Genomic DNA, 9997 nt, shown 5'->3' on the forward strand with positions numbered 1-9997 from the left:
ACACGCTTGTTGAATGATACATGTATGTAAGCATTTTCAAAAAATTAAAAATAAATCCAATTTAGACTATTGAGAATAACAAGAGAATGCTGTAAATCATAGGTAGATTTCTCACCTTTACTGCGTGAGGGTCCTGGTTTGATTCCAGCTCCAGCTAGGTGAATTTTGTAGTTGGAGAAAAACCTCGTTCTTGCAACTTCACTGAATTCTTCCGTGTAATCTTACTTCATCATTTCATCTTAGGTATCCTCATTATAAACACCTCCCTTAGCCTCGGAGCAAAATCGCTGAAACTTAAACTCCAGGAAGAAGAATACGAGCAGCAATACGATGAATTATCATAACTTGTATTTTCCCCGTCAAAAATCTCCGTTAATTTGAACACTTGATGGCTATCCATAGACTACTTTCGACTTCTCAGATTTACTTTGTGATCATTTTAATACTTGTAAAAAAAATCCAGTTGTCAGTGCATCCGGTGTAGAGCGAGTTAAAGTAATAAAAATTGTCATACACGTCTTTATATGCATTTTTGACTCAAAATGTGAGATTTATCCGAAGAAGAAATATGGAATATGCTTGATGAATATGCTGTTAATTCTGGATCAGAAATTGAGGATTCAAGTATTGACTCAGATTATGTTGTCGGCTCTATTCTAGCTGGGAAGTTGAGTTTCTATTTTTCTTGTTTGTTTGTAATGACTGAATAATAAGGATGGCTTTACAAAAGCATGTATGACAGTGGGTTGGAAATATCTTTTTGTAATATTTTCTGAGGTACAACAATCGTACTTATTTATTTATTTATATTCTTGTACATATTCTGGCAATGGTAGCACGACAGAAGAGCGACTGCGAAAAGGGCGAACAACAAAAGGACAACTCCAGGCAAAAAATAGAATTAATCGGTCTTGCATTATATTTTTACTTTATACTTATATCTTTATGCCGTTTCAAAGTATCTAATATTTGCATTGATAGTTTGTACCATTTCAAGGGCTGTAATGCGTCAAAAACCTCATATGTGCCTACTTGTAATCAATCATATTACTTGTCGGACTTGTGCCATAACTGAAAAAGGTACATTTATATAAAAAATATAAAAAGTTACATAAAAATTGGAAAACAAATTGAGAATGTTGTATTCTGTAGTACTAAGTTCATACTTCAAGAAAATAAATATTTCATTGTTCTAAAGTTTTTACACGCGATTTTTATAAAAATCAAAAAGCATCCGACTTGAGTAAAAAACATCGTAGGAATGGGCTCCGACTCGAATGTGTTAATATTACTCACGAGGCGAGGAGTACGGGTATCTTGTCTGGTCTCGTAAAGCTAGTACAGGTCTAATATCGATTCTCGAAGAATTCTTTATCGTCTCCTCTCGATTCTTGAAAATTAGCTATTACCGTTTCTTTTCACAAATTTAAGCCTTAATTTCATCGCAATTTTAACAGGAATTTAGCAGAATTCTTCCGTGTTACGAAGTGTGAAATAACAGTTAAACCATATTTCATTATGAAGAATAGTGTGGAATGACTTGTATCTTTTAATTGTTGATAAGTGCTGTTGATTATGTTCATTTAATCACTTTATAAATATTTAGTTATTATAATATGAGTAGTGCAACACTAAAGCAGTGTATGATATCTAAGACTTGGTGGAAGTAGTGTTGCACACGAGACTTGAAACTTTCCTTATGTCGTTTAGATTTTTGTCTCAAAAACTATACAAGAATTGATGTTTCTTTTCGAATACACACTAATTTGGAATTGTACTTTTTGTCCCGATGGCAACACTATTCGTGTTCCTACGTCATGTTTCTGTAATTAGTATATGACTCCTCTGAACACTAAAAACATTTCTAAAATTGTACTGTTATGTATTTGATCAAATGGATTACCTTTTGCATACTTTGACAGAAGAATTCATGATTCAGCCTTTACAATTAACTTTATGTGGTTGGGTAATAATATTTTAATTAATATGCAATTAATGATGAAATAAATGAAAGAGGTATACATGAACACTCTGCCAGTCGAAAACCAGTCTGAACTTTTATCTAGAATTGAAGTACTTAGTTCGGCAATTAAAAAGATAACGTGAACCCCGCTTTGGTATACGATAGAGCAACAGAATATATAATGAATTTCTATTGCAATATTGTGTACCTTATCGTGGTTACATGACGAAGCAAGCAGCAATATGTCGAGATGTATAACTTGATATCAAGATATGGCTTCGATTATACTCAACAGTAGCAACTGACAGAGGTAACATTATATCGCATCCATTCTGAGAATTTAAGTGCATGGTACTTTATTTTACGTCAATATACGAAAATAAACACTTAAAGATGCAGAATTATTAACCAGTTTTTTGTCACTTACAGGTAGAAAGTGATTCTATAAATAATTTTACAAATTACAGTGTGTTATGGGTTCTATTATTTTATACAATAGGTCTATAGAATAAATACGAAACTGATCTTGTGTGGTACTGAATACACTAGTCTAATTTACCTGATATACAAAAAACACGGGGTATATGTCGAATTATTGAAGATGATTTTACTAAAATTAACTGAGCTGCAAAAATGTGTATATTGTGCTTAGGATTACCTAATGTTAATTTTATTGTTAGTACATTCCATGGTGAAAAATATGCATTTTATGTAGCTTTTAAGTGTCAAGAAAAAATTCAAGAGTACGAAAAGAAAGGATTACTTAATTATGATCACTTTCCAAATAGGTGAAAGACGCCTTCTTTAAAGGCAGTCGTACTTGATACTCCTACTGGTATTCATCTGAGCTTGTGCTTGACATCATAGTGAGGCTGATGATAACCCGATGTTCCATTAATCTTATTTGGTTTGCGTTCTACAAAGATTCGAGTTCTCTATCAATCTGTATCACTATCATTCTTATTATCGCTTACTATCCTCATCGAGACATGATAAAGATTATAGAGGTCGAGGTGGTTCAGTCTGAAGCAATCCCAGGATGAAAAACACGGCGGATTTGGATGAAAAAAATAACAGAAGTCTTACCCACCAAACTTGTCCGCCAAACTACAGACAATTAAACTCTACACTTTAACTCATACTTAACTTTTAAATTAGGAAGTGAATACAGACAGTAAAGATGATTTTTACATTAGTCCTATGACCCTTTCTTAGTGCGATTTTGCCATGTAAATACTTACATGTACAGTACATGAAAGCTATCAACAGCTAAGGCGTACTTTTGAAACGTGTGATGGATTCTTGTATATATTGTAATAAGGGTTTTAAAACTTATCTTGGAATTTGAATTTTTTAACACAGAAATTTAAATAACCATTATGTTATAAACCATTCCGAAACTGCTATACCAGTGTTCACTAAATGAAAATAATTTACGTAAAATTTAAAGTTTAAGTTATACAATTATTGAGTTATGTCTTGTTATTGTTACAGAAACGAATAATATGGATCTCGCTATTGAGTACTATAGGATCTTAGAGGAAGTAATAATATGTTCTAAGTCCTTTAGTATTCTTTAGTGCGGTTTAACTGATACTACGAACAAGCTATAGTATTAAGCAGATCTAGATATATTTGTTACTTTAAACATACCAAATGACAATAAAGCTTCGTTTCCTATTACATGCTGTTATTTTTATACGACGGTGGATCAAACATTAATGCGTCTTCTTGTATAAAATTGTGTTAGTTAATTTATAACAGCAAAAGTAACATAGATCATAGCTTGAACTGTCTGTACAGAAAACTACCGTTCAACATAGTCTTCATGACTTTTAATTATAGTTTGCGCCTTCGTCAAACCCAGGCGTCTAAATATTTTGGAAAATTTAGAAGTTTCCTTCTCGACGAATAATTTTGAACCTCTTTCAACTTCCTCAAATCATTAAATGCGTAACTTTGTAATATCCCAAGGAAGCAATTAGTCCTTGGGCAGAGCCATAGGAGACCATCATACATCAGCAACCTTCTCAACTGTATCCCTGCACCGTCCCCGAATCAACGAATATCGATTCTTCGTTCTTGATTTGCATCTAGGAGTGATGTAGTCTTGTAATGTCTATCAGAAGCTTCTCGGTTTAGCTACAATTTCGGTTTCTCATCTCGAAACTTTATCACTCAACGCTGCGTATTGCTAATGTATTTTACAGCATCCGCACAAACTGTTTTCAAGTAATTATGGATTTCCTTATGTAGATAACAGTCTTTTCTCAGAAATGCAATAACGGCTCAGTCTTTTAGTTTCAGTGCCATGGTTCTAGTCATTCAATCTCAAAAAGAAGTCTACATTAGTAGAGTAAGGTCAGCTCTATAATTTTATGCAGAATTAAGTAGCTTTAAACAAACAAAATTATAGCGAGGGATGCATTTACCTTTCTATCCACCGTCGTATTTTGCTAAGGCTGTTGACTTTTCTCCCATAACCATTAATGTTATATATGTTACTAACAATTTATTATATGTGAGAATACTACGTTATTATAAATACAATAAGCTGGACTAACTATAGTATATATTATTCATGCTGTTAGAAAACTTCTTCACTATGCAGTGCGTAATTATTGATAGTGTTACGGAAAAAGTATATACATCTGTCCAGAACCTGTCGTCGACAGGTATCAGAACAAACACGCTGAAGGGTATTTTGTAATCGATTCAGGATCGAAAACATATGTTCCACGTTCCTTCTTATCTCTCTCCTCCAATCGAAGATGTTATACATAAATCCTCTCTGGTTTTATCGCTGATTGCGAAACCAACAAAAATGGTAAGAAAATACCCATTGCCGTTTTTTTCTCACAATAAACTAAGCATTTAAAGACTATCCGTATTCTATCACCACCGTTTCCCTCCATTAAAAGTATTTCATATTTTCGATTCCATTTCTTTAATTTTGTTTGGTAGATAACTCTACACTCACGTCCGTAATTATGTTCAGGTTTAGCTTTAAACCCACCTCTATTCGAGTAGTTGTCTTTTTGAGACACATCTGCTTCACATTTTCTTGATATTACACAACTTAATTGTATATTTAATTTATTAGTACTAAATAGACAGTGTATGATACTTCTACCTAAAAGAAACACTAACTCTTATGCTGCTGTTTTTGAAACTAGCGATGTTAATAATTTGTCACCCTGAAAAACAAACTTGTACATGGTGTATAAGAGGAGTAGACCCTAATCTGCCTAAGTAAAGCCTTCCTCATTTCCACTGAAGAAATATATAATTGCCACGTACACAACTGCAATAATAATATTAATAATAATAATAATAATAATAATAATAATAATAATAATAATAATAATAATAATAATAATAAAACTGTATTGTAGATTTTTATTCACAATACAATATATTTTAAAGAAAAACACATAGGAAGTAATATTAAAAACGGATAATGTCCAGTAGACTGTTTTTTCTTAATTACTGTGATATATAGAATGTACGCCAAACAAATTGAAAAATTGAAAGAAAGAAAGGAACAATATATTGGTTTAAATGGTAGTGAGAGTAGTAAAGTCATAACATGACAAAGGAAGTATTGGTGAGGGAGGAGAAGTAACGATGTGAGAATTAGATGTTTGGAGAAAGGTGCAGCAAAAGTAGTTGTTGTGTACAGAAAAATAAAATCAGAGGACGTTATCAAAATAAACAAAAGGGATAACAAATTAAGTTTGTTTTACTACTACCTTACAACGACAGAGGTGCAATCACTTTCTTTACGCATTAAATAAAAAAATAACCTAGAAATGAAATTTAACTATTGCGAAACTCATCATTAATAACTGATAATTAATTATGACACTCTGGATTGTGTCAATGTTAATGTCAGTGTCTGTGTACGTATTCTGAAATTGAATTAATGTAAATAAACATAACCAAACACTTAACAAAGGAATACGATTTGTTTTATTGGGTGTATGTGGTTAGTCGTTTATCATGTTTTGTTCCTTTACGTCCTTCAACGCATTATTTTCCTCTTCTTATTTACTAAAGCAAAGAAAATAGCAGTAATAACCGAAGAAAATCAAATATGAAGTTGAAAAATTACTTTGTCATTTAAGGCAATAAATAACTGTACTGAAAGAGATTACAAGGGCTTTACCTTAATTGTTTGGGGAATAAGTAAAACAAAAGAGAAAGAAAGAAAGAAATACGAAAGATTTTGCAGGGCATAGAAGTCAGTAGCGACTGCCAGTAAGACGCTAATAAAGCGCAAGGACAGGGGCGTGTGGAGGGCTTAAACACTAAAAAACTGAATAAATTCTGCTAAATATGGTAAAGACGAGCATGCAAATTGTATAATTAATAATGAATCTGCTTGTGCTAAAGTCATCGTTATATTAAAATATTGACGGAATTACTTTAATATTAACGAATTTCCCCGACATAATGGATCAAGCTGATTATTGCAGAAATAGAATACAAATAGTTTTCTTTCTTTCATGAGTAATCGGCTGGAGTAATGGCTTTAGTAACATCTCGAACGCACAAGGTTCGTTAACGATATCCTTTCAAAATGGTTTTCCTGAGGTATCCACTTTACAAAGTTAGAATAATATACAATAAAATTTCAATGGGAACTGAACATTTTTCCATCGAGATCAACGTCTTAAGTACTAAGATACTATGTTGTTTTGTGGATTAAAGTTCAGCGTCCCTTTAAACAGCTAAGCTATACGAGACCAAACCACGAGAATTCTCTGCCAAATCGAACCCGGGTTTCTTGCGTCAGAGATGCGAACGTTATTGATATATCTATAATGTCGTTCTCATACAGAGTATCACAAAACAAATAATGAAAAAGAAAACGACAGCTCTCTTTCAGCAACATGAGAAAAAAATGTTTAAATGACATATAGTGCGAAAGTGGATTGGGGCGGAGCTAGATAACCTAGAAGGTGGGTTAAAAGAAACTTCATACTTAGTTAAAATAACCTGTCCATGAAGATGCGTGTGAACAGTTACGCAACACATCAAGAGTAATGGAATGCATTTAAAACTCGCGGTCTGCATCGTTGTTTATTCTGCATCTTATTTCATTACATACACGATTAGTTACAATATTGTTCTCATTTCTACCCTTTCTCTGGAAGCTTCTATCTCATATGCCATCTTCATTGTTCGATGAGATTTTACAACTAAGCTAAGTGGCCTTTTCTTTGACTCCCATCGTACATGTTCGTGCAATCGTGTCATAGATAACCATTTCTGGACCTGTTTTATTACACCTGCCTGCCCTACAGACATTCGGTGATTCCCTATATGTCTTGTGAAGAATCTCCGGCGCAGTAATGTAACATGTCAAGTAATTTTATGTTTTTCTTAGACCCTTTACTAGCTCTTATTATTACTCCGCAGGCAGGCTTGAAGATCCTTCTTCCTACATTTGAATCCTATATCTCCGCCCATGTCCAAATCCCGAAATATCTTTCATATAAACATTTTTCTTGTTTTAGTATCAGGAATCTGTGGTTTAATTTTCCCCATCATCTTTGGGACACCATATATACTGTTCCATATGGATAATAACGTAAACTTAATTTTACTGTTAACTGCTTGTGCGGAAGAATATTTTTCTCTCAGGACGTATTTCTACATAGATTTTATAAACCAAAATCAAAAAGCAATAGCGGGATAGCATGAAAGAAACCAAAGCACTCTTCACTTCTCTGAGACCAAAGGAGAAACCATTAGGATCTAATGCTATTTTCATCCAAGAGCAGAACCTCTCTCATTCCAGAAACTGTTAATATTTCAGGCCAATTAATTAGCATAGTTCGATGAAGTCCTAGTTTAATGTGTAAAAATCAACTTATCTGAGCTTGCACTTCCTTGAATCTACGTAAATAATAAATACAAGTAATTACATTCAACATCCTCCTGACATTATTGGCGATATGACACCTGTTGAATAATACGAGTATGTAAGCACTTTCTAAAAATTAAAAAAAAACAGCTTACAATTTTTAGAATAACAAGGGACTGCAGTAAATCAGAGGAGCGAAGCCTCTGGTTTGATTCTAGTTCCCGCCAAGTGAACTTTGTAGTGGAGAAAAACCGTGTTCTTGTGATCTCTCTGGATTTTCCTGTTTAATAATACTTTCTTTATTCTATCATTTTTCACATCATTATTAATACTTCTCTTAGCCTCCTTGCAATATCGAGGAAAGTTAAACTAGAAAACGATGAATATGAACAGCAATTAGATGAGTTATCCTAACTTGTATTTTCCTTAAGCTCTATTAATAACAACTTATGTTTCTAAGTAGTCATGATTAAATGTAACGATTTTAGATTCGAAATAAGCCACACCCAAATGCTCTGTTGGAAACTGATATCATGCTGTTATCATCCTGACATGATCAACAAACCACACAGAAAAAAAATCGGGAATAAGTAAAGTGACAATGATATAGGACAGTTGTGACCAAAACGAAACCAGAAAGTAGCTGACATAGTTAATCGCTAAACGAACATACAACTTGTGTGACCGTGATTACAAGTATATTACCAACACCTACAATATGTTAATGGTTTCTCTTAACATTCCCAATTTTGTTATTTTCTGTTCATGTTTCGTCTATTTTTTTTCAATGTAGGTTGTCAAGGCAAATTTAATATTGTTCACGAGACGATATTAGGCGAGAAATACGAGTCTCTCGTCTGGTTTCGTAAAGCTTGTTGAGTTCTCATTCCAAAATCGAAGAATTCGTTATCATCTCAATTCGATTCTCGAGAATTAGATTTTACCGTTTCCTTTCGTAAATTAATGTCCTCATTTTATCGTAGTTTCTTCATGAAGTTATCAGAATTCTGTGCTACAAAGTGTGTTGCAAATAACAAAGTTTAAACCATATTTAATTATGAAGTATAGTGTGGAATGATTTGTATGTTTTAATTGTTGACAAGTGTTTGTTGATTATGTTCGTCTAATCACTTTATAAATATATAGTTATTGTAATACGAATTGAGTGACACTAAGGCAGTGTATGATATAAAAGAGGTGGTGGAAGTAGTGTTACCTACGAGACTCGAAACATTTCATATGTCATTTCCATTTTTGTCTCCAAAGCAACACAAGAATTTAATTTTCTTTTCGAACACTCTCTAATTTACAATTGTACTTGTCTCAATGGTAACACTAAACGTGTTCGCAAGTCATGTCTCTCTAACTTGGATGTGGCAAACTCTGAAAACTTAAAAGGTAACATTTAAAATCGTACTATTATGTATTTCATCGAATATATGTTACAATTTGATACTTTTATAGTAGAATTCGTTATTATGCCTTCAGAATTAACTGTATGTGATTAGTTAATAATATTTTAGTTAATGATGGAAATTAATGAAGAAATAAAAGAAAAATGTGAACATGACCATATAGTTATTGAACACTGTACTAGTCGAATATCAATGTAAACTTTTATCTAGGATTGATGTACTTAAGGACAACGTGAACCCCGCTTTGGTATACAATAGAGCAACAGAATATATAATGAATTTCTATTGCAATATTGTGTACCTTATCGTGGTTACATGATGAAGCAAGCAACAGTACATGGAGTATTTATCACCTGATATCAAGATATGGTGTTCCATTATAGTCAACAGTAGCAGCTGACCGTGGCAACAGTACATCACCGTCATTGTGAGAACTTAAGTTTATTTTAGTGCCTCATCTCACGTCAATATAGCAAGGTAAACACTTAAAGAGGCACAATTAACAAGGATGTTTTTCACCTCCTGGTGGAAATTGATTCTATAAATAAATGTATACATTACAATGTGTTATGGGTCCTATTATTGTATGTAGTATTTGTATAGAATAAGTACGAAACTGATCTTGTGTGGTACTGAATGCACAAGGTGATTTACTTGAAATACAAGAAACACGAGGTATTTATCGAATTAATAAGGATTATTTTACTAAAATTTCCTGTGCTGAAAAATGTGAATATTGTGATTAGG

This window comes from Thermobia domestica, chromosome 16 (assembly GCF_964235325.1).
Source record: "Thermobia domestica chromosome 16, izTheDome1.hap1.1, whole genome shotgun sequence".
Taxonomy (NCBI): Eukaryota; Metazoa; Arthropoda; class Insecta; order Zygentoma; family Lepismatidae; genus Thermobia; species Thermobia domestica.